We start from the raw sequence: 24,056 nt of genomic DNA, 5'->3' as shown, positions 1-24,056 counted from the left end.
ACACAAAACCAATGAGAAACTATACACACAAAAAAGACTGATGAGCCAATGAGCAGAAGGCAAACTGTGCAAATAGCAAAATAAAATAATTCCGAAAACATGAGTTGTAGAGTTCCTGAAAGTGAGTCCATAGGTTGTGGAATCAGTTCAATGTTGAAGTGAGTGAAGTTATCCATGCTGGTTCAGGAGCCTGATGGTTGAAGGGTAATATCTGTTTCTGAACCTGGTGACGTGGGACCTAAGGCTCCTAATGGCCAACGCACGTTGTATTTGCCAGCACATATTGTTTTGTATTAGCATATTATAAGGTAGTAGTGAGGGCAGACTTTTGTCATAGTATTTGTAAAGTCAGTTTATTGAGAAGGTGAGTTTTATTTCATGGATGAACAATATGATGTATGGGCTTCCAAGCCACTGGAACCAGACTAGAACACATTATTTTTAAGTACTGTAACGTATTAAGGATAAGATGGTGTGGAAAAATGGACTACTCATTGACATATTGGTCAACCAATAGTTGAAGAGTGGGGCAGGGTAATCAGAGGCAAGAAGACGCAAGCTAAAATCGCCAAGAGGTCATTCAAAATTAGTGACCTTCTACTTACACAAATCAATGCAAGGTTACTGTAGAACAGGGATGGCGAACCTACAGCGCATGTGCCAGAAGTGGCGCATTGGATGATTGGAAGTGGCGCATTGCACTCCAATGATAATAATACAAAAATAAGCCTACTCAAGCAAAAAGTATTAACCGAAAACCGATTTGTAGGAAAAAAAATCTATAACAGGAATTCAAGTAGCTTAGAGCTAGAAATAGGCTTTACTGAGAATAAATCTAAAACTTAGCAATTATTTTTAGTGGTTTTATTATTCCGTGCACATCTTTTGGCGAATGTTATCTTCTTTCACATTAATCTGTTTTCAATTTTAAAAACTGTTCAATGAGTCAAACTAGGAAAGAAGGACTTTTGTTCTGCAGTCGTTCCATAACTGTTCAATACAGGTTTGATACTTGCTTGATCCTGAGGCGCCGGGCGTCTGCACCAGTGGTGCGTCGCAGGTTTTTGCCAGTCAGTTTACAATTGACACTCGTGCGCTACAGAGTTGTGCTTTGTTCATCCTTTGTGAATATTTGCAGTTTTGGACTTTTTCAAAAATTAAGCCTTGTTTTTACATTCAGTTACCCATCACAGTGCAAAAGAAAAGCAGAAAGTGATAGTAAACGTGAATTCAATGAACAGTGGGAAAATGAGTTCTTATTTATAGCGGGTCCGTCAGGAAAACAGTTGTGCATTGTTTGTGAAAACACTTTCTCACATAATAGAAGACATGATCTTAATAGACACTATAAAACACAACATCAGACTGAAATAAAAGGAAAACTGAAGCTAGTGCTTGGGTCTGAGTTGCGGAAAGAATATGTGATTAAGAAAAAGGAAGAATTCAAAAGAAGATAAATATATTTGTTAAAAGTCTCATTAAGGTAAGTAATGTTTGTCTTGTTTTTATATTAAATCAATATATCTTGTAAAAATGCTAAATATGTCTATATTAACATTTTTACAAGAATTGAATGGGGGTACAAGAGTTGTGTGGCGCATCTGAACTCGTGTGAAAAAATTGACGCATGGAATGTAAAATGTTGGCCACCCCTGCTGTAGTACACAGTCAAAAAGCAAATTTAAGCAGGCTCAAAGGTTCAATTTAATGTCAGCAACATGTATACAATATTCATCCCGAAATGTTTTTTCTTCGCAAAACATCCATGTAAAGAGAGAGGTGCCTCAAAGAAAGAACGACAGTTAAGCATGAGAACCCCGAAGTTCCCCCCACTGTGTGTACGCGGCGGCGAGCAACAATCCCCCCTCTCCCCCCACCTGCAAAACAAAAAGCACACCCGCTACCAAGCACAAGCATGAGCTAAGTGATAGCAAAGACACAGACCTTGCAGTTACCTCAAAGACTATCGCAATTCATCCGGTATTCAGCAACCCACAGGTTCTCTCCCTCCCTGGCAGGAGAGAGGGACGTGTCCCCCATTTTCACAGTGAGCGGGAGATATAACAACAACCCGCTGATTTACAATGTTAGAAGTCCGTTTCATCGCTTTTTTCGAGCTCAGTGCCTGAAGATCACAAAGATATCGGGTCTTCGGGCCCACAGCGAAAGACTTTCCAGCCTCCCCGATGACATGCAAGTCTCCTGCCATGACACTGACCCTCTATCCGCCCGTCTCCAGAGCCCCGAGGTCTTAGGTTTCTGAACACTAGGCCGCCTCTCAGGCCTACCCCTTGGCGTGCCGAACAACGGCCAGTCCTGAAACCCCGAGAACGGGTCCCATTCCTGCAAAGAACTGAAGTCAGCATGTAACTCCAGGTCAGGGTCTTCAAAAGAACCCAGAAAGGGAAAAATAAAGATATTAAAGGTGGAAATAGAGCTGTTTTCGAAGATGTAAGCAAAGGAATTGCCATTTAGTGCCATCTTGCAGTTAATTTAATTCACATTGCTTCCTAGAAGCATTATCAGATAAAATTTGACACCAAGATACAAGAGAAGGTATTAATGGAAATGACCAAAGGTTTGTTTGACAGTGGTGATTTTAGATGAGGTAAAGTTGGAGCTCTATAAAACTCTGTTTAGACCACATTTTGCGAATTGTGTTAATTTCAGATTGCCATATTACTGGAAGGATGTGGAGACTTTGGAGAGAGTGTAGAGGAGGTATGCCAGAACGTTGCCCAGATTAGGGAGCATGTTTTAGGAAGATTTGGTGCTTTTCTCTTTGGAGAGAAGGAGAATGAGAGGTGACTTGATAGTGGTGTACTAAATGATAAGAAACATAGAGTGTATAGCTGGAGACTTCTTCCTAGTGTGGGAGTGGCTAATACAATGGGGCATAATATTATGGTGATTGGAGGAAAGCATTGGGGGGGGGGAAATGTTAGGGTCATTTGTTTCCCACAGAAGAGTGGTGGGTGCAGAGAACACCTTCCAGGTGTGGTATTTGAAACAGATACATTAGGAATATTTGAGAGCATCTAAGATAGGCACATGGATGAAAGGAAAATGGGGGGGGGGGGGGCTCTGTGGAGGGAAGAGTTAAATTAATCTTAGAATAATTTAAGTGGTAGAATATTATCATGCATCGAAGTGCCTGTATAGTGCTGTAATGTTCTATACTCTGTAAAGGGGAAATGGATGGTGGAGAAGATTGATGAGGAAGAGCCAGGACCTTTGCTGGAAAAGATAGCATTGCCAATGGTGTGGTAAATGAACTTGGAGATGATCAATAAGCCAGAGGTGGCAGAAGTCAGATATCTCAGAGTTTGTAGGATTGGAGATTCAAGAAGGGAGGAATTCCAGGAGCCAGGCTCTTTGCAGTTAATATGACACAGTAGAAAATATTGGAACAATTGAATCGGGAGATGATTCAGAAGTCGAGAAGCTCTTGTATCTCAGACGTTTGGGAAGATTAAGGACTACTGAGGAGAGAGGATAATGTGTGGAGTGCAGAGAGGCAATAGTTGAGTTGAAAATAAGGATAAGAATACTAAAATGTAAATATGGCTCAACAAAAAGCTTTGCAGTAAAGGCTTATTCAGAATTTCTTAGAGCCAACTAGACAATCATCTCATTAACACTGCACCCTGAGAAAGATAGGTGACCAATGTGACTGCTGCTTTTCAGTAGTACTGCAGCACGTTGATGAAGACATACAGTATGACTCAATGAATCTAAGCCATCGATACAGGCACTAGCACAAGGATTAAGTTGAAACAGAATGCTCCAAGTATTCCAACAACCTCATTTTTCACTGTGTCACACAGGATTGTCTTGGAATCAAAGATTAATCTATTAGATGCTAGTGAAAGCAAGTTGGGAGAAGAATCACAGGGGGCTTAAGAAAAATTGTGTCCTAGTTTTCATTTGCTGTTGAATATTTGCCTGTATTAGTTCCTGGGAGGGTGAGAAGTGATGGGATGAAATATCTGATTGGGCAACCAGAGTGCTTAAGGTCGTGTAGTAATGTTTCAATAAATGCAGCTAGTCAGTTGTAGCCCAAGTTATTTCCAGAACTTGGCAGTTAAACACAATCCTACAGTGTTATCAAAACACAGAAAGACTCGAATAAGCAAGCTACAACAGCGAATGGGTATTACTCTGTCAGTACTAGCTACTCTCCTCCAATGTCAGAAACAAGCTGAAGATCTTGTAGTTTGCCTTCACTACAACCGAAGAGAATGCAATCCATGATTATGGTAGTCTTCAAAGTTCAAAGCAAATTTATTATCAAAGTACATGTATGTCATCATACATACTACCATGAGATTTATTTTTTTGCAAGCATTTACAGTAAAATGAAGAGATACAATGGAATCAATGAAAAACTACACACAAAGATTAACAAACAACCAATGTACAAAATAAGACAAACCATGCAAATACTAAAAATAATAAATAAATAATCCCTGTCAAAAAATACCAAGGTACCGTGACATCTTCAATCCTCTGTCTTATGATAATATCCAATCACCTGCCATTTTGTCACAATTACCCGCTGTAATTCTGCCATTTTATCACAAGTGTGTTTCTGTTGCATGATTTTCTTCAGGCCTACTCATGATAGATGTCTACCTTCAATAATAATAATTCCTTACTGCATTTTAAAAAGACTTAAAAAGTTGGCTTGGGGCCGATGTGCTATGGATATTAAATGCTGGTGAAAGAGATCCTTTGTCTTCTTATACAGCACTAATTGGATACCAGATTCTCTGCAAACATCCACTTCCTCCTGTTCCAAGGCCTTGTTGGTTTACCTCAGAATGCCATTTAAAATAAAATACATCCTTGTGAAGTAGCATTTGTTCATTTTGCTTCTCAGACCTTGTTTGGACCCTCATTCATTAAGATCATAGCTGCTTTCTCCTTGCTTTCCCAAAATGCTGTGCTTCCCTCATTAACTAACCTAGTTACATAGATCTTTAGTATAATAAGTGACTGGATATCCATAGTCCATTAACTAAGGCAGAGATTTGAAAGAAACCTCAATCCTTTCTCTTTATCTCAACCCTAACTTGCAGGCACATTGTTTTGAGATTGTAAACCTTTGGTTTTTCTCCCTCACCAACAGAAGTATACGCTGTCTCAAGCCCTTTATGAATTTTATTAGTTTTTGTGCAATTGTCTTCCATTCTTCAAACTCCAAGACAATGAGGGGAGATTTGATAGACATATGCAAAATGATGAGTAGTATAGACAGAGTAAATGTAAGCAGGCTTTTTCCACTGAGTTTGGGTGAGACTGGAACTAGAGGTCATTGATTAAGAGTGAGAGGTGAAATATTTAAGGGGAACCTGCATTGGAATCTCTTCCTTCAGAGTGTGGTATGCGTGTGAAAGGGGCTGCCAGTGGAAGTGGTGAATGTGGGTCCGATTTCAGCATTTCAAAGTAGTTTCAATAAGTAAATGGATGGGAGGGTTGTGGAGGGTAATGGTCTGGGTGCAGGTCAGTGGGACTAGGCAGAGTTAAGAGTTCAGCATGGACTAATTGAGCCAAAAAGCCTGTTTCTGTGCTGTAGTACTCAATCTACTTTGAACTTTGAACCTGACTATGACTCCAGAGAACTTACACCCACCTCATTTCCTATTATCTTAGGATAATCCTCTGTATTAAAGAAATCAGTACATTGGGTCTTTGCGCACTGCCACAAAAGCAAGTGTATCCTTCTTTAAAGAACAAGACCAAAGCTGTACATGATATTTACTGCTGCATCAACCAGTCCCTTTATGACCTGTTCAAGCTCAAATTTCAAGTGTAATGACCATTCAGCCATCCATGAATACCCATCAATACAGCCAAACAAAAAGTCTTCCTCCAGGGTCAAGGTGCAAAACACAATACCAACAGGCACATATAATGCATATAAGATGGCAGTTAATATACAGAAAATAAATATATATATGGCCCAAGTCCCGGAGTGACATGTCCTGTAAATTGACTGTGCATGGGTGTTGGAAAGAACAAGGAAATCTTGGTTTGCAGACTAACATATGGACACATACAATCCAGCTGGTATTCCACTGAATGAACACTGGAGGGCAGCACTGACAGGAAGGACTGGACCAACCCAGCATAGATGCTGCGCCCCTCCTTGACTGCTGTAACAGACAAGCCCTCAGCATGAGGCCTAGTCCTACCCACAGCCGAGACCATACAGCTCCCCTGCTGGTCTCTCCAATAAACCAGTGAACTGAACTTAGTGTAGTTTACATTACCAATGCCCAACAGGGGTCTTATAATCGCAAGAGAAATATCCAAGACAATCATTGTTGGACTGCGCACCACCTTTGTACACTAACTCCAACACATTTCTGTAGCAGGCAACAGCACGGTCAGCACCTAGAACAGCTCCTCCACCAACAAGCAAATCGCTGATGGGATAAACCTGCAATATTTGAAGTTCTTAACGTCCAGCGCTGGTTGTCCATTTGTTCCATGCCTCTTATTACCTTATACACCTCTATTAAGTCACCTCTCATCTTCCTTCACTCCAAAGAGAAAAGTGCTAACTCATTCAATCTTTCCTCATAACACATGTCCTCATTGCTTATATACAAAATTAGGCAATTAGGCCCTTCAAAACATTCTGTTAAATCTCCTCTGCACCTTCTCTAAAGCTTCCACTTCCTTATTATAATGAGGTTACCTGAACCGAACACAATATTCCAAGTGTGGTCCAACCAGAGTTGTTATGTTCTGTAACTCCAAACCAATAAACTAATTCAAAGAAAGACAGGGGAGTCCATGGATGTAGATGTAACTTTATCTTTATTTTGAGGGAGGCGCGTTCATGTCATGTGGCAGTGTAATGTTGTGTGCAGTGAGGGCAAGGACCTCCGTCAGTCAGAATTGACCATGGATATTGCATCCTACCTGTCTAGATATGGAAGCCTGAACAGTATGATATGGAGAGCAAGCTGTTGCCCATGTAACAAGCTCCCCCTCTCCACGCATCTGATGAACCCAAAGCAATGCCATTCAGCATTGAACTCAATGTAGGCCTAGCTTAGGGACTCCAGATCCAGATTTTTCCCTCAGGGTTTGCTCCTGATGCCTTCCCTACCAGTGAGTATAGCCACAGGGCAGCAGAGGCTTGAGATCAGAGCTTTCCTTGCCCTAGATGAGCTGCCAACCACAGCTGATGAACCCCACCTGCCGGAAACGACCGGTTTTAAGGTACCACTAACCCGCCTTTGCCCCTTCTCCTGTCAGCAGAAACGGTTCCGCCGGGCTTAGTAGCTAAGCCACATGTGAAGGCCGGGAGCTGGACATGGTTGTCAGAGGCTATTTGAGGCACACGCCATTGGGAGCATTTAATTGATAGTGAGAGCTTATCCCCATTTCCACCCCTGGCTATAACAACCTTATGGAATATTGTCGTATGCAATTAATGTATTTTTACATACAACCTGTAATGAATACTTAAGTGGACAAGAATGCTTACTCAACCAATACTGCTATATACAAGATTACTAAAATATTATTGAAATACCAAATACACAATCAAACCTTTATGGGATTGTAATATTACCTCCCAACTCTTGAACGTTCCCCAGGAGCCAAGTGAAACCAAATGTTAGGGTAGGCTTTCACCCAATCGGTTGCACAAGCAGAAAGCTTTGCATTGGGTTCCTGATTTATACCCATCATTGCCATTATGACTGACCCATTCTATTACTGCTCCAATAGCAGTGATGATATTATCATCATTTAATCAGTTAACTAATGAGGATCTATTTTAAAAAGTTGTCTAGCTCCAGTCCGAAGTGGGAGAGGACTGTATCTGTACAACCTTTATCCAAGGATTCCTCATTATGACTATGAATAAAGTCCCCTCTGGAAACTTACACCTAAGTCTCTGCCGAAAAATAAATATTTAATATCTTAGATTATTATTTCTTGCAAACTTTTAAATAAAATAGGAGTTACACAGGAACTTGGAAAGTGGAGTAGGGTTACTGTCAAGCTCAAAACCAACTCCAGTATTCTATGGGTCAATTGCATGTCAGTATAATCTGCTTGTTTTCGCCTCAAAATCCCAAGACAATGCCCGAACATTCATATTCTTCTTTCTACAGATGGCAGAAGGTTCTTAGTTTCTATTACGCTTTGTTTAAAGCAATGTATGTTGATTTTTCCTGAATGACTAAGCCCTGGCATTGGATTCACCCCATACTGCTGCTCCATATGCTTTCAGTGATTTGAAGATCCTTGACTGAATCGTCTCTCTGTCTTCCAAATTAATGTAAGTTTATGCAAATTAGTCTAATAATGTAACCATTTAAACCCTGTATACTTAGTGCCATTTTTTTTGTTTCTTGCGGTATTGATGGTTTTGTTCAACCGTTTCCAGTGCTGAAACAGTTGCTTAAAATGGATTAGGTGGATAACCTACCTTGGCTCTGGTGAGAGCTAAGTGGGAAATTATGGATTCTGGAGTACAGTAACTCTCTTGCTCCATGCATCGGAACAAGAGGGGTGGGTTTACTTGGAAAAGAGTCCAATTTACTTTGAAGTACAACTTACATTCTGATGTTTTGAAAGCATCAGAATGCCATATAACTGAATTAGGAAGAGGTGGAAATCACTTGCCTTTGCGCCCTGCTCCATTTTTCATGGCTGATTTGATTGTAATCTGCCTTTGCTCTCCAGCTCTCGTAATCTTCACTCCGTTGCTCACCTCCGCCTCAAAAATAACTCTATATTTTCAACATCCTTTCAGGGAGACAGTTTCAAAGAACCTCAAATACCTGAGAGGGGGAAAAACACTGTTACTCTGCTGCTTTAAACGGGTGACATCTTAGTTTTAAACAGTAGCAGCTAGTTTTAGAGCAATGTGCACAATTTGCTGAAGGGGACTGAAGCCAGAATAAGAAGACAAAGGAGTTCTGTGGTCAGGTCACCTGCAGAGTAGATGTGTCCACCAGCTGTGTGGAACAGTATCTTCACTGACTCTTATCCTGTAAAAACCACAAACTGAAATACATCCAGCAACAGCTAAACTTTGCCTCTGAGGCAAACAGAGAACAAGTTCCAGGAAAAGAGATATGGTTAACAAGTTCTACTTGTGAACAGAAGTGTCAGAGTTGCTGGAATAGGGAGCAAGAACATAATGCTGGAAGAACTCAGTGGGTCATGAGTTTTACATGTCATCCTCTTTCACGCACTGCAGATTTGGATGTATTCTCCCACGCAGAGTATCTGTCTCACAGCTCTGGCGTGAGCAGTTTCCCTTCTGCAGCCCTTTACCTCTTCCAACTCCTAGCTTCTTACTTCATCCCCGCTTTCTCACACACCCCACCCATCTATTGCCAGCCTGTACTCCTTCCATTTCCCCCACCTTCATATTCTGCCTTCTATCCCCACCCCCGCACTTCCTTTCCAGTCCTGGTGGAGGGTCCTGGTCAGAAACATTGGTTGTTCAATGCCCACCATGGATGCTGCCTGACCTGTTGAGTTCTTCCAGTATTTCGTCAGTGTTGCACCTCTTTCAACTCCCCTTCCCAGTGGTGCCATCACGTTCTCAAACATTTAATTCTACCTCTCGGTTATTCCGCTATTGCCACTGTAGTATTTCTCCAGTGCCACTGCTACCTTTGCACCATCCCACTACTTTTATACTGGCTGTTGTATTTATTGTTGTAGTTATTACAACTATGCATGCTGTATACTCAGCAAGCTTCATGCAAGCAAGGAATTTCACTGCACCCTGGTGTAACTGACAATAAATTAATCTGAATCAGAAGAATAGGTTTATAATTCTCTTGCAGCCTGAGGTTGTCCCATCCATCCTAATACTAAACTGTTTTTTTCTTATCTCACTGATTCTGTTCATTTTACAAATAGTGAATGCTTAAATAATGAATTGGAGAATCATTGCCTGGAAAAGCTTCTGAGCCCAATAGCCCAAGGAAGTTGCATTATCATCAATTAGGAATGCAATAATTAGTTCGTACTGATTTAACAACATTGGCTACAATGTATTTCTGACAAGAAATAACAGACATAAATTACTGGGAAAAAGTGATTAGTTGGAAAATACGTAACATGTGAATATGAAAAGCATATTCGATCAAAGAAATTGTGCTCTTGAAGCCTAATTAGTGATTCAAGATTCAAGTTTGTTTAATGCCATCTCCAGAACACAAGCATAAAGGAGAACAAAGTAAATACTACTCCAATCCGATGCAGCATGAAAAAAAAATTACTTTGTAAATACATGGAGTCTACGTTGGAACCGTTAACCCTGAGCCAAGTCTCAGAAGGATTTAGAAGGATGAGAGGGGATCTGATTGAAACATATAAGATTATTAAGGCATTGGACATGCTAGAGGCAGGAAACATGTTCCCGATGTTGGGGGAGTCCAGAACCAGAGGCCACAGTTTACGAATAAGGGGTAGGTCATTTAGGATGGAGTTCAGGAAAAACTTTTTCACACAGAGAGTTGTGCTGTGGAATGCTCTGCCTCAGAAGGCAGTAGAGGCCAATTCTCTGGATACTTTCAAGAAAGAGTTAAATAGAGCTCTTAAAGATAGTGGAGTCAAGGGATATGGGGAGAAGGCAGGAACGGGGTACGGATTGTGGATGATCAGCCATGATCACATTGAATGGTGGTGCTGGCTCAAGGGGCCGAATGGCCTACTCCTGCACCTATTGTCTAAGTCACTCCCAACCATTGAACACGTCTACATAAAACATTGCCATAGAAAAGCAGCATCCATCATCAAAGATCCTCACCACCCAGGCCGAGCTCTTTTCCCACTGCTGCCATTAGGTACAAGGTACAAGAGCCTCAGGACTTGCACCACCAGGGTCAGGAACAGTTACTACCCCTCAACCATCAGGCTCTTGAACTAAAGGGGATAACTGCGCTCATTTTACTTATGGTGTTCCCACAATTGATGGTCTTGCTTTAAGGGCTCTTTATCTTGTTATTTCACACTTGTTAGTTATTGCTGTTTATTTATATCTGCATATGCATAGCTTTTTGTCCATCGATTCTGTTTACAGTTACTGTTCTATAGACTTGCCGAGTATGCCCCCAGAAAAAGAATCTCAGGGATTTATGTGGTGACATGTTTGCACTCTGTTAATAAAATTTTACCTTAAATTCGATACTTTGCTGTGCTGTAGCTGTGCTGTAGGATTCTATGAACAACAGACAATTCTTCAAAGCTAAAGCATTTGGCTGAATATTCAAGCAGCAAGGAAGTGACAGATAAGAGCATAAATCTTATAATGCTCTTACTGTGCGAAAGGCATGATATTGTAATGGTTAGCACAACACTTTACAGCACTACTCAGTGATCAACAAGCGGGGTCCAATTCCCACCATTGCCTTTAACAAGTTTGGATGTTCTTATTGTTATTGCATGGGTTTCTTCCAGGTGCATCAGTTGTATTGTGAACTCTTAATTTTGAGCGTTTTAGTGTGGAGGAGATATGAACACACAAAATGCTGAAGGAAGTCAGTCCTGATGAAGGGTCTCAGCCTGAAATATTGACTGCATATTCCTTTCCGTAGATTCTGCCTGGCCTGCTGAGTTTCTCCAATATTTTGTATGCTGCTCTGGGTTTCCAGCATCTGCAGAATCTCATGCTTATGGAGGAAAATCATGTGGTAAATGACCAGGTTGTCTTCATGCTAGAAAGGGAGTTATTGGATAATTCTTTCCCTCAGTCACTTCTGCAGAGAACTCTGCTTTTAATCATAAGTATGTGAAAGTCTATAGATGCTGGAAATCCAAAGCAACACACACAAAAAGCTGGAGGTACTCAGCAGTTCAGGCAGCATATATGGAAGTGATTAGATTGTTGAAGTTTTGGGCCAAGGCCCTTCATAAGGCCTGGAGATGAATGAGGGAAAATTCCAGAATAAAAAGGTGAGGAGAGAAGAAAGAGGATAGCTAGAAGCTGGTAGGTGAAGCCAGGTGGGAAAGGAAATGGCTAGAGGGGAAGGAATCTGATTGTAGAGGAGAGTGAACTACAAAAGAAAAGGAAGGAGGAGAGGAACCAGAGAGAGTTAATAGTCAGGTGAGAAGAGGTAAGAAGCCAGAATGGGGAATAGAAGAAGAGGTGAGGGGGAAGGGGAAAATAATTACCAGAAGGAGCTATCAATATTCGTGCCTTCACTGTAGTAAGCTATAGCAGAATTTTACTATTAAATGAAACCGTTCCCTTTGTACTTACTGGAGAAATCAACCACTTTTATTGAAAGACAGGACTAGAGTACCATTTCTATTTTTAAAAACTTTATCTAGACTCCGTGGACTGTTGTGGGTTGTTTATTGTGAAATAGACTGCTGAGGAAATTGGCCTTGCTGTCAACACAGCTGTGAATTCATAAACAAAAAACAGAAAATCCCTGGGAAATAAAAGCACCGGGAGTTGGGTAGTGTCTGCGGAAAGTCGATATTTCAGGTCTGCAATGCTTCATCAGTGCATACATATCTTGGAGGATTGTCAGGAAGGAGAAATTACAAAGAAAGGGAGAGATGAGATTACAATGAAGATTACAATTACAATTAATTTGAAAACTAGGATGAGAATTCTATAACAACAATGAAGATTGGTGGACACTTCTACAACCACAGTCAACATTGGTGGACACGGCACTGAAAAGAGTTTCTGGAAAGAATGCTGAAAAAGTCCAAACAACAGAAGAACGTGCAAAATGAAGACGTTGAATTAGGTTAAGGTGTAGAGTATCTAGCAGGTACAGCAGACACTGAAATCTTGACCTTATGGAAACACTGTTTAAAATACGGGTTCCCAAACATTAACAGAGGGGTCCGTGGACCCCAGGTTGGGGACCTCTGATCTAAAATTAGGGTGAAACAAACTGAAGGCACAAGCCTTGGGGAAAACAGAGGTATGAAGAAGAATGAGTTAAAACCTGGGTAAATATCTCAGGAAAGGAAATGTAGTTAATTGGCTACCATTATGGAAGTAGTCTTCCCTTAGTGTTGCAATATTATTAACCTTTATTGAGTAAAAAGCCATTAGCTTCTTGCTGTTCAAAAACAGGTTCAATTACTTAAATGATAAAATACAAAAGGCATCTGATTTAGTAATTGACTTTTTCTGCATTTGTGTTTAAGTTATTACAGCTATAGGAATGATTTATAGAAATGAACACCATAGTAAGTTGCTGTCAAATGAGGAAGGTATTTGATCCAGCTTTTATTTTGGGAGTCATCCTTGAATGTGTCAATAGTATGGGTGATCACAGTCTTATCCATGACCATGATTGTTCTTGGCATTTTTTTCTATAGAAACAGTTTGTCTTTGTCTTCTTCTGGGCAGCGTCTTTACAACACAGGTGGCCCCAGCCATTATCAATGCTCTTCAGAGATTGTCTGCCTGCTGTCAATGGTCACATAACCAGTACTTGTGATATGTAGCAGCTGCTCATACGACCTGCAGGCTAGGGGAGTGAAGGAGCGCCTTACACGTCCTTTGGTAGAGATGTATCTCACCCAAATAGATGGATGTAGGTGTACAATACAAGCCACACTGCAGAGAACAATCAAGGGACAATGCCATCTAGAGATGAGGAAGAATGTTGTAATTAATCAACACCTTATGATGGTAATGCATTAAAGTATCAAATTTGGAAAATAATCATTGACATTCTGTGTGCCTCATTCTGTCTTTCATCTTAGTCTGGACAAGGAAGAAATTCCTTGCATCCAGGTGAAACTTTTTGCATTGGGATTCTTAAAGAGGAAATTCAAGCCTGTTGTTGAAAACAGTTACTGATTTAAAAATAAAACCAGTTTCAGTGGACTGTTCTTAAATACGTTCCATCTGCGAAACACCCAAGAACAGGGGTTCCCAACCTGAGGACCATGGACTCATTGCTTAATGATACTGGTCCATGGCATAAAAAAGCTTGGGAATCCCTGCCCTGGAGGTAAACTTTTAGCTGCAATGTATGTGGTGATTTCCCATTTTGGAGGAAGATCCAATTTCCTCACCTCAGAATATTGCTGGGATGTGCCAATTCCATTAAAGCCAACTTCTGACACTTATAGTGCATTTATTGAAGGGGGGTTGTTCTGCAATGGAGAAAGCCTGTTTTTTAAGGCTTATACTCCATACCTCATCTGCGCTCTCCCAGAATTGTCATTAAAAAATCTCATATGACAAGGAAGTGGAGAGCCCTGACTAATATTTAATTCTCAGCCAACATCACCAAAATTACTTAAGCATCGGGCTCAATGTTATTTACAGAATTTATACAAAATGACTGCCAAGCACCCAATGTTACGATAATGTCTGCACTTGAAAAACACACATCATTGGCACTTTTAGAGAATGTAAGTGCTATGAATTCCATGTTTTTTTTTCCTTTTTGTTCAAGTATTCAGGAGAAAATTAAGCAAGTATATTTTAAAATGTCTACTCATAAATAGTCGAGATGAACATGCTGATAAAATGAGTTCATCTAGAAATTTATGTTCCATTTGTGGTTAACCAGAGGGGATTGAAGTTGGCTCAGTCTAAAAGCATATTGAACAATATGACTTTTAGTAGTCCTCACCCAATTAGTAATGGGCATGAATTCACAAGATACAGCTGTTAATTAAATATCAATCAATGCGGCATCATGTGCAAGATCTCTCAGGGATAATGTTAGCACATTTGATGCAGAAACTGAAAATGTCAGGATGATGCAGCAAAGAGCTTGATTCAGACTCTTACTGATACAAGGGAGAGTCTTTCACCTTTTGTCTATGTGCACTTAACCCGAAAGGAGGAGTTACCCGTGAAAGGGCATGAGGGAATTTCCAATTCTCCTTGCATATCCCTCATCCTGAAGAAATCATCCTCAGTATATTCCTCAGAGGTCTACCTTCTGAATGCAGATGGTGAATGGTAATCCTATCGTAGCTTTTCCGTTAACAGTACGGATGGTGGCGATCAAACGCACGAATGATGACTTTCACTGGGCTACCATACCCTCCAGCTTTAAGGACAAGTTGCACCCCACATATTTTAGTTGAACAAAGAGACAAGTACATCCAAAGTATATACTATTCTTATTTGTAAGTATATTTATTAGCTTTATTTGTCACGTGTACATCAAAACCTCAGAGCATACACTGAAGTGCATTGTTCTGCATCCGAGGATTGTGTTGGGGGCAGCCCGCCGGAGTTGCAACATAGCATACCCACACCTCACTGACCCTAACTTGTACATCTATGGAAGGGGGAGGAAACTCGCACATGCATGGGGAGGATGATGGGTAGCAACGGAAATCGAACCCTAAACAGTGATTGCTAGTGCAGGAAAGCAGCCACCTTAACGGCTATGCTACTAGGCTGCCCAAATATATCTTCGTATTTGCATTGTCACTGAGGCTAAATACTGAACTCCTAATGCATGATCTGCCTTCAGCCCAAGGATAAAGACAGATCATAAAACTTAATAAGCACCATGTTCGTGAGCCTGGTTAAGGATTCAGAATGAGCTCTTATTAGTTTGCATGCCTCATGTCTCTACCAGGCCAACTTAAACAAGACCTGGGCCTTTTCTGGATTAAAACAGGAACTATTTATTAAATTGGAAAATATCCATCAAGGCAGAAGAGCAGAGGGACAATTTCAGGTCAGTAGCACAAGTTATGACCAGAAACATTATCCTTTGTTTCTTTCTTTACAGATGCTGTCTGACAAATGCCTATTGCTTTAATTTAGATTATGAGTATCCAGACTATATTGGTTTTAGATTACTGACTCTGGCTAGGGAGGTGATCATTTCCCTTGACAGAACTCTTTCAAGAAGAATCATCTCCTCGATTCAGGAGGGTCTTTGAGTGACTAAGACTGCAGGAAGAAGTGGGGCAGGGAATGGGGAGGGCTCGGTTCAGGAGATGGAGAAGGGTTGGAATGAGGGGAGGGGCAGAGGGGGTTGTGGAGTGTATATGTGTGGGGAGGGCTGGGGTGGAGATGGGATGTGAGGGAAGGGCTGTGATTAGGGGAGATGTGTTAAAGGAGGACAGGATGAGTGAGATTGTCTTTTCCAAATCTCTTCCCCTCACTAACTGCCCCCCAGATTTTATGTTACTACATTTCTCCCCTCTTTAAGTTAGAGTGGAGAGAGTGTCTCATAGAGTCATACAAGTCCACATTGGACCACAAACTGCCCATGTTAAACTAATCCGACATTAATTCAATTTTTTTGTTTTCCATACATACTCATCAAATGCATTCAACATCCTACCAGTCAGTATCACACAAGGGGTAATGTACAGTCAGTGGTCTCTTTATTAGGTACCTCTTGTTCCTAATAAAGTGGCCACTGAGCATATGGTCTTTGGTTTTCTGATGCCGTAGCCCATCCAGTTCAGCATTCAATGTTTTATGTGTATTCAGAGATGCTCTTCTGCATACCACTATTGCAACACATACTTATTAGAGTTATTGTCAGCTTGAACCACTCTGGTCATTCCCTTCTGGCGTCTCTCGTTGCCACAGCATTTTCTCCCACAGAACTGCTGCTCTTGTATTTACATTTTTGCACCATTCTCTGTGAACTTTAGAGACTATTGTGTGTGGAAAATCCCAGAAGATCAGCAGTTTCTGAGATACTCAAACCACCCCATCTCGCACCACTTGAGCACTAAGTCACTTAGATCACGTTTCTTCCCCTGTCTAATGTTTGGTCTGAACCTCGTGTCCTTGTCAGCATGCTTTTATACATTGAGTTGCTGCCAGATGATTGGCTGATTAGATATTTGCATTAACAAGCAGGTGTACAGGTGTACACCTGTACATAATAACGTGGCCACTGAATGTGCAGTGGCCAATTAACATGAAATTGAATTGAATTGATTTAGCAATCTGCAGGTGCTTCGGATGTGGTTGGAAATCAGTGCACCCAGAGGAGACTCATGCAGAGAATGTTAAAGCCATCTCGGACAGGAGCCGAGGTCAGGATTGAACACAGGTCTTTGGCATTGTGAGGCAGCTGCTCTACCAGCAGTGTCACTGCACCATCCCATCTCTCCTGTGAAATACGAGCAGCCATAACCGCATTTGCATGTAGCTCACTAATTTGGACAGCAACTGCGTTGTTTTGTTCTACGTGGGTACTTAAACATATAATGATGCAAATTTTCAAAGCACGCAACAAAAACCGAACATGGGAATAAGCTATTAGGATGTTGAAGAACAGAGATAAAGTCCCAATGACCGTGAGAATCACCACTCTGGTTATAGCTTCAGGTTAAAATGGTTTCTCTGCATTTGCTTGACTGCTAATAATCCTGGAGGGAACTGGCAATTGCACAGATTCTTTGCTCCATAAAGTTCTTCTTCATAAAAGTAACAGATTAAATTCCAGCCGCATGTTCTGTCTATGAGGCCTAAAATAAGCCTTTGCAATGTAAAATGGTCTCCACAATACAGATGTGTTATGATGATACTAATTACCATAGCACAAAATATTGAATTATTGAATTTTACCATTTACTCACTGAATATGGAGAAGGCCAACATTTACTGCTATCCTTAACTAGGCTCAAAAAGGTGGTGCTCAATATTTCCTTGATCTACCCCAATCCTTGGGCTGAAGGTAAATGTGCTGAATTAGGAGCTACGGCATTTAAACTCAGTGACAGGGCATACAGGAGTGGGACAGATCAGCTGGTAGAGTGGTACCTTAACAACCTTGCACTCAACATTAGTAAGATCAAGGAATTGATTGTGGATTTTATGAAGGAGAGTTGAGGGAGCATGCAATGGTTGTCATTGAAGGATCAGAATCAGGTTTAACATCACTGGCATATGTTGTAAAATTTATTTTCTTTGCAGCAGTAGCACAATGCAATAGATAATAATAGGGAAAAAGGGAATTGCTGTAAGAATATATTACAGTAATATAAAAACTATATATATAAAAATATAAAAAGTAATGAGGTAGTGTTCATGTGTTCAATGTCCCTTCGTCCGTTCAGAAATCAGATGGCAGAGGAGAAGAAGCTGTTCCTGAATCATTGAGTGTGTGCCTTCAGGCTCCTGTACCCCCTTCCTGATGGCAGCAATGAGTACAAGGCATGACCTAGGTGATCGGGGTCCTTAATGATGGATGCCATCTTTCTGAGGCACTGCTCCTTGAACGTATCCTGGATACTATGGAGGCTAGTGCGTATGCTGGAGCTGACAAGTTTACTAATCTCTGTAGTTTATTTTAATTTGGTGATGTAGCCCCCACCCCCCACTATAACAGACTGTGATGCAGCCAGATAAAACAGTGCATCTGTAGAAATTTGTAGATGTCTTTGGTGACATACCAAATCTCCTCAAACTCCTAATGAAATATACCCACTGTCATCCATTCTTTGTAGCTGCATTGATATGCGGGGTTCAGGATAGATCCTCAAAGATGTTTACACCCAGGAACTTGAAGTTGCTCACTCAAGAAGATCTTTTCATATGTAATGGAATTTATATGTTGGTAATTTCTTTATCAATATATCATTTGTATTCTGTCCATATTACTAATATTAATAAAAAGATTTAGAAAGAAAGAAAGAAAGAAAGAAAGAAAGAAAGAAAGAAAGAAAGAAAGAAAGAAAGAAAGAAGATCAGCGGGGAAAGGGTGAGCAACTTCAAGTTCCTCTGTATCTACATCTCTGGAGATTTAGTCTATACCCAAAATATTGATGCAATTACAAAGAAGGCATGCCAGCTATAGTTGCTTAGAAGTTTGAAGAGACTTGGCATGTCACCTCTAGCAAAGTTCTACAGATGCACCATGAGTAACATTCTGACTGCTTACATCTCTGTCTGCTGTCGAGAGGCCAGTACTTAGGATCAATAAAAGTTACAAAAGGAGGTAAACTCAGCCAGCTCCATCACGGGCACCAGCCTCCCCAGTATCAAGGACATCTTCCAAAGGCAATGCCTCAAAAAGGTGGCATGGATCATTAAGGAACCCCACCAGCTGGACATGTTCTTCTCTCATTACTACCATCAGGATTGAGATACACAAAAGCTGAAAATAAGCACACTCAGCCTTTTAGAAACAGTTTCTTCCCCTCTTCCATCAGATTTCTGAATAGTCCTTGAACACTACCTCACTATTTTCCTCTCTTTTTACACTTATATCTATTTATCTTTCTATTTATTCATTGATACGTACAGCGAAATGTGCCATTTGCACTAACAACCAACAAGCTAAAGATGTGCTGAAGGCATGTGTTGCCACAGATTCCAGTGCCAACATAGCATGCCCTCAATGTTTACAGAACCCACAAACAATAACAACAGAGCACAACAACAAAGTAACAACAGCAAAACAAGCTCCTTACCCGCCCCTCCCCCGAACACACGCTCCACTAACCCTATGACAGGCTGTCTTAGGGCTTCCGATCCCCAGTTGACTCGGACTTGGTCCTGTGGTGCCTTCCCCACCTTACCTGGTGTTGGAGATATGTAAATGTGTGCGTGTTATTTGTATACTCTATTTAAGGTAGATACTTCTGTTTATTTTGTAATATGATTGTAACTACATTGTGGGGTGCATCATATTCTAATTCATGTTTAGTCTTAAGTAACTGTGGGTAACTAAAGATGGCATGTCCTTGTGCCTTATAAATGGGGATTGATGCTCTCAGTAGGAGACAGAGATCAAGGCTGCAGGAGTTCGTAATGGACAAAGTATGGAGCTCTTATTGGGTTTTCTAGTAGATATCTTTCTGTAAAATTGGCAGTTTTCTTTTCGTTAAGATTCGCTAATTCTGATAAGTTTGATTTTTGACGTTTCACGGTAGCATAACTTTACAGTGCAAGTGACCCGGGTTCAATTCCTGCAGCTGCTTGTAAGGAGTTTGCACGTTCTCCCTGTGACTGTGTGGATTTCCTCTAGGTGCTCCGGTTCCCTCCCACATTCCAAAGGTGTACCCGTTGGTAGGTTAATTGGTCATTGTAAATTGTCCCGTGATTAGACTCAGATTGAATCGGGGGATGGTGGACAGCATAGCCTGAAGGGCCAAAGGGCCTGTTCTGCACTGTCTCTCAATAAACAAACAACATACATAAACACGCTTGCACCATAGTACTAAGTGACTCCAGCCATTTTTTTTTTCCCTTTGGTGTCTAACAGTATGGAATATCTATGTGGACAGCAATGCAAACAAAGTCCTTTCTCTGTATTTGGCAATAATAAACCAATTATTCAATGATTGAAAAAAATACTAGTGTGTTTGCAGTACACCCCAGAAAGCTTTCACAAAGTCTTAGCATTGGCAGTTTGAAAACGTAGGACTTAAAAGCAAAGTAAATTCTCTGTAGAACCAATGTCTAATGGAATCTATTAGAATCCATGCCAGCAGACTGCACTTGGTAGAGAGTAAATGATAAAAGCAATCAGTTCACATACCACTAGGTCAGTAGCTGCAGAAATTTAATCAGAAATGTAAAGTAAGCACAAATTACCTGGAGCAGAACGATGACCCGCCATAAGAGGAACATTAGGAAAGTGTAGCATTTTCTTATTTTGTCAATTTTTGCTGTTTTTTGGACTAAATAAAGGGTGAAAGTGTTCATCAGCTTCAAAGAACAAGAATTTCAGTAAATACCAGAGTAAGAACATGCCAGTAAAACTCCATGTGATCTTAGTAGTAGTAGAAATTAGACCCAACACTTGAGGCTATGCAAACAGGAGTTAAAATGTGTTATCATTTTGGCATTAGAAGCTAGGTTCATGGCCTACTCTTGTGCCTAGATGAAGCCACCCTCAGGGTGGAGGAGCAACACCTTACATTTCGTCTGGGTACCCTCCAACCTGATGAATATCAATTTCTCCATCCAATAAACAAATTCCCCGCCCCTTCCTTTGACCCCCCCACTCTGACCTTTTACTTCTCTCCTGCCTATTACTTCTCCCTGGGTCCCCTCCTCCTTCCCTCTCTTCTATGGTCCACTCTCCTCTCCTATCAGATTCTTTCTTCTCCAGCCCTTGACCTTTCCCACCCACCTGTCTTCATCTATCACCTTACAGCTACCCTCCTTCTCCTACTGCCCCCCCCCACCTTTTTATTCTGGCATCTTCCCCCTTCCTTCTCAGTCCTGCAGTAGGATGTCGGCCCAAAACCGCTTATTCATTTCATCAATGCTGCCTGGCCTGCCAAGTTCCTCCTGTGCTTTGTGTGTGTTGCCTTAGAAGCTAGGCTTCTGCCTGTTAGAGAAACCTAAATTGCGATGTGGTGCAATTTATCAATAAAAATCATTGTCATTTCTCTGAATGGGAAAGCTTGCTGTGTGATTTTTGTACGTATTTAGAGATGCAGCTGGTGCTGGCCCTTGGCCCATTGAGCCTGACCTGCCTAGTTGAACTCAGGTGACCCATTGACCTATTAACCTGAAACCCACTTGATCACGGGAAGAGTATACAAGCTTCTTTCAGGTTGGTGAACTTGAACCCAGGTTGCTAGCACTGTAATAAACTTGCGCTAATGCACTTAGTTTCTCCCAGGGTGGGAATATACTTGGTTCCTTGGTTCATAGGTAGACTGAATGCTGAAGAAGGCTTTTGACTGGGTTGCTAGGTCAGGTTGGCAGGGTGGAGATACGTCTCTACCAAAAGAGATATAAGACGCTCCTTACCTATGTTAGCCTACAGGTCACCCTTGGGCAAGGTGTAGCACCTACCTAGCCCCCCTCCACCCCAATCAGGGTCACGTGAAGCCATGGGAGCAGGCGGTGAATGGTCATATGAGTAGATGGTGCATATCACAGCTCCTGGTTATGCCACCACTGATACCAGGCAGACAATCTCTGAGGAGTATTAATGATGGCTGGGCTCACCCGTCCTGTAAAGACACTGCCCAGAAGCTGACAATGGCAAACCACTTTCTGTAGAATAATTTGCCAAGAACAATCATGGTCATAAAACATGATCATCCGTGTCATACAGCATGGCACATGATGGTGATAGTCTATGTTGCTGGTGTACAAGATGTTGGTGAAGCTGTACTTGGAATATTCTGTTCAGTATTCATCACCTCGCTGTAGGAAAGATGCCATTAAATTGGAAGGAGCACAGATGGTTTTCAAGGATGTTGCTGGACTCAGGGTACTGAGTTATAGAGTAAGATTGAGCATATAGGGACTGTTTGCATTGGAGAATGTACAAAATCTTGAGGGGCATAGATAGGGTCAATGCACACAAGTCTTTCTCCTAAGGTTGGGGAATCAGAACTGGAGGGCATAATTTTAAGTTACTGGAGAGAGATTTAATCATGCTTTTTTCCCACTTTTTCACCCCGACAGTGTTCTGTATATGGAATAAGCTGCCAGAGGAAGTGGTGAGTATACCGTTTAGAACAACATTTAAAAGACACTTGGACAGGTACATGGATAAGAAATGTTTTGAAGGATATTGACCACATGTAGGTAAATGGTATTTGTTAGATGGGAATCGTAGTCAGCAAGGACCTATTTCCATACTTTATAACTCTATGATTCTACAATGCACCAGAATACTCCAGAAGTGTGTCCATATTTGTAGGTTTATCTCAAGTGTGTCTCAATATTTCTGAAAGTTCCAAAGTCTGAGTGTGTCATTGGTTGCAGGGTAACCTTGCAACAGAGAAAGGTTTCAGATCCATCCCATTCAATCCAAATCTGAATGCTATTGTTCTGCTGGCAGTTGCTGAAGAAATGTGGAAGTGTCACCTTGCATTACACTTCAGCCACGTAAAGCAGCGCTTACTGATGTGCTCAGAATCCCATTTAACAAACACCCAAAAGTCAGAGACCTTTGCAAGACTTACAAAGACACTGGAACAATCAGTTCTTCTCATTAATTGAAAGACTCTGACTTGAAGATCAGCACAAATTGTCTGGAGTTAAGCCAGTGTGCAAAGACTTTCTGTAGTAGTGTTTACCGTAGGGTAATGACAAATGGTCATCGGTTTGCAAACTCACTATTCAAAGATGTGAACAGGAATTAGGGAGGGGGTTAAGTTGTAAGCTAGTTCCAGGAATAAAATAACCATGAAGGCTTTTGGAGTGTCCTAAGATCCAGCTAGATCATAAATATCCCTCAGAGAGAAGAGTCTCTTTACGATCTTAGTCCACACAGCATAGTTGAATCTTAAAGAGATGATCTCAAAAGCAACCAATTTCTCCCTAAAAGTCATTTATTTATTGAGATACAGTATGGAATAGGCCCTACCAGCCCTTCAGGCTGCACCTGCAGCAACCCTCGATTTAACCCTAGCCTAGTCATGGGACAACTTACAATGACCAATTAACCTACCAACCGACCGTGGGAGGAAACCAGAGCACCCACAGAAAACCACGGGGTCACTGGGAGAACATACAAACTCCTTACAAGCAGTGGTGGGAATTGAACCCAGATCACCTGTACTATAAAGTGTTGTGCTAACCACCACACTACCGTTAGCCCACTATCTTTTCTTCTTCTGTCCATCACCCCTACTGAGGCATAGGCTGCCACCAGCAGCAATGCTATCCTGGGCCAGTCTTTAAACTTGTCCCCACATGTAGCCTATGTTCTTAGTGTCCTTCCTTTTCCAGGGATAAGGTCTTTGGAGCTTCTGTTAGCATTTCAGTAGCTCTGGGGTTGCTAGCCCCATGCCCAACCTTCCTCCTTTTGCACCAGGCTTGGGATCGTCCATGACAGAGTTCTATTATCTTCTGCAATGAGCAAAGCAGCAACCCCTGGGGAGCTGCCCACAAGTAAATGGCTTGCAAAGATTTTATGAAGGCAATCTATCAAGCCTGTGAAATATCAAGTTAGATTAAACATGGTTCAAAACTAAAAATAATTCACATTAATAAAACTCAGAATTGTTAACTTTATTATATTAGTAGAGGACAGTATAGTAAAGATAAAATCAGATTCTGGTATACCCAACAAACTTGAATAAGGTTGATGGTTTAATCATTTATCTTCAAAATGTATAATGAACTCACTGTAGCTCAATGATCAATTACCTTTGCAATGAAAAGAAGAATA

The 24,056-nt window shown here is 41.2% G+C and overlaps 1 protein-coding gene across 7 annotated transcripts in view; it reads left to right on the top strand.

The window, feature by feature from the left end:
* The window catches only part of lrrn2 (leucine rich repeat neuronal 2), a 316,469-nt gene that overhangs the window by 89,501 nt on the left and 202,912 nt on the right, over positions 1-24,056 (top strand). For 4 of the 7 annotated variants that reach the window (XM_059950218.1, XM_059950215.1, XM_059950211.1 and 1 more), the window contains exon 2: positions 22,343-22,377. The exons of the other annotated variants lie outside the window; for them this stretch is intronic. The gene's annotated coding sequence lies outside the window, so the exon portion shown is untranslated. The remainder of the gene's footprint in view (positions 1-22,342; positions 22,378-24,056) is intronic. 7 annotated transcript variants of the gene reach the window in all.

Source organism: Hypanus sabinus, chromosome 25 (assembly GCF_030144855.1).
Source record: "Hypanus sabinus isolate sHypSab1 chromosome 25, sHypSab1.hap1, whole genome shotgun sequence".
Taxonomy (NCBI): domain Eukaryota; kingdom Metazoa; phylum Chordata; class Chondrichthyes; order Myliobatiformes; family Dasyatidae; genus Hypanus; species Hypanus sabinus.
Note: the sequence above shows the minus strand (reverse complement) of the source record. Positions and strands in the feature narration are given on the sequence as shown.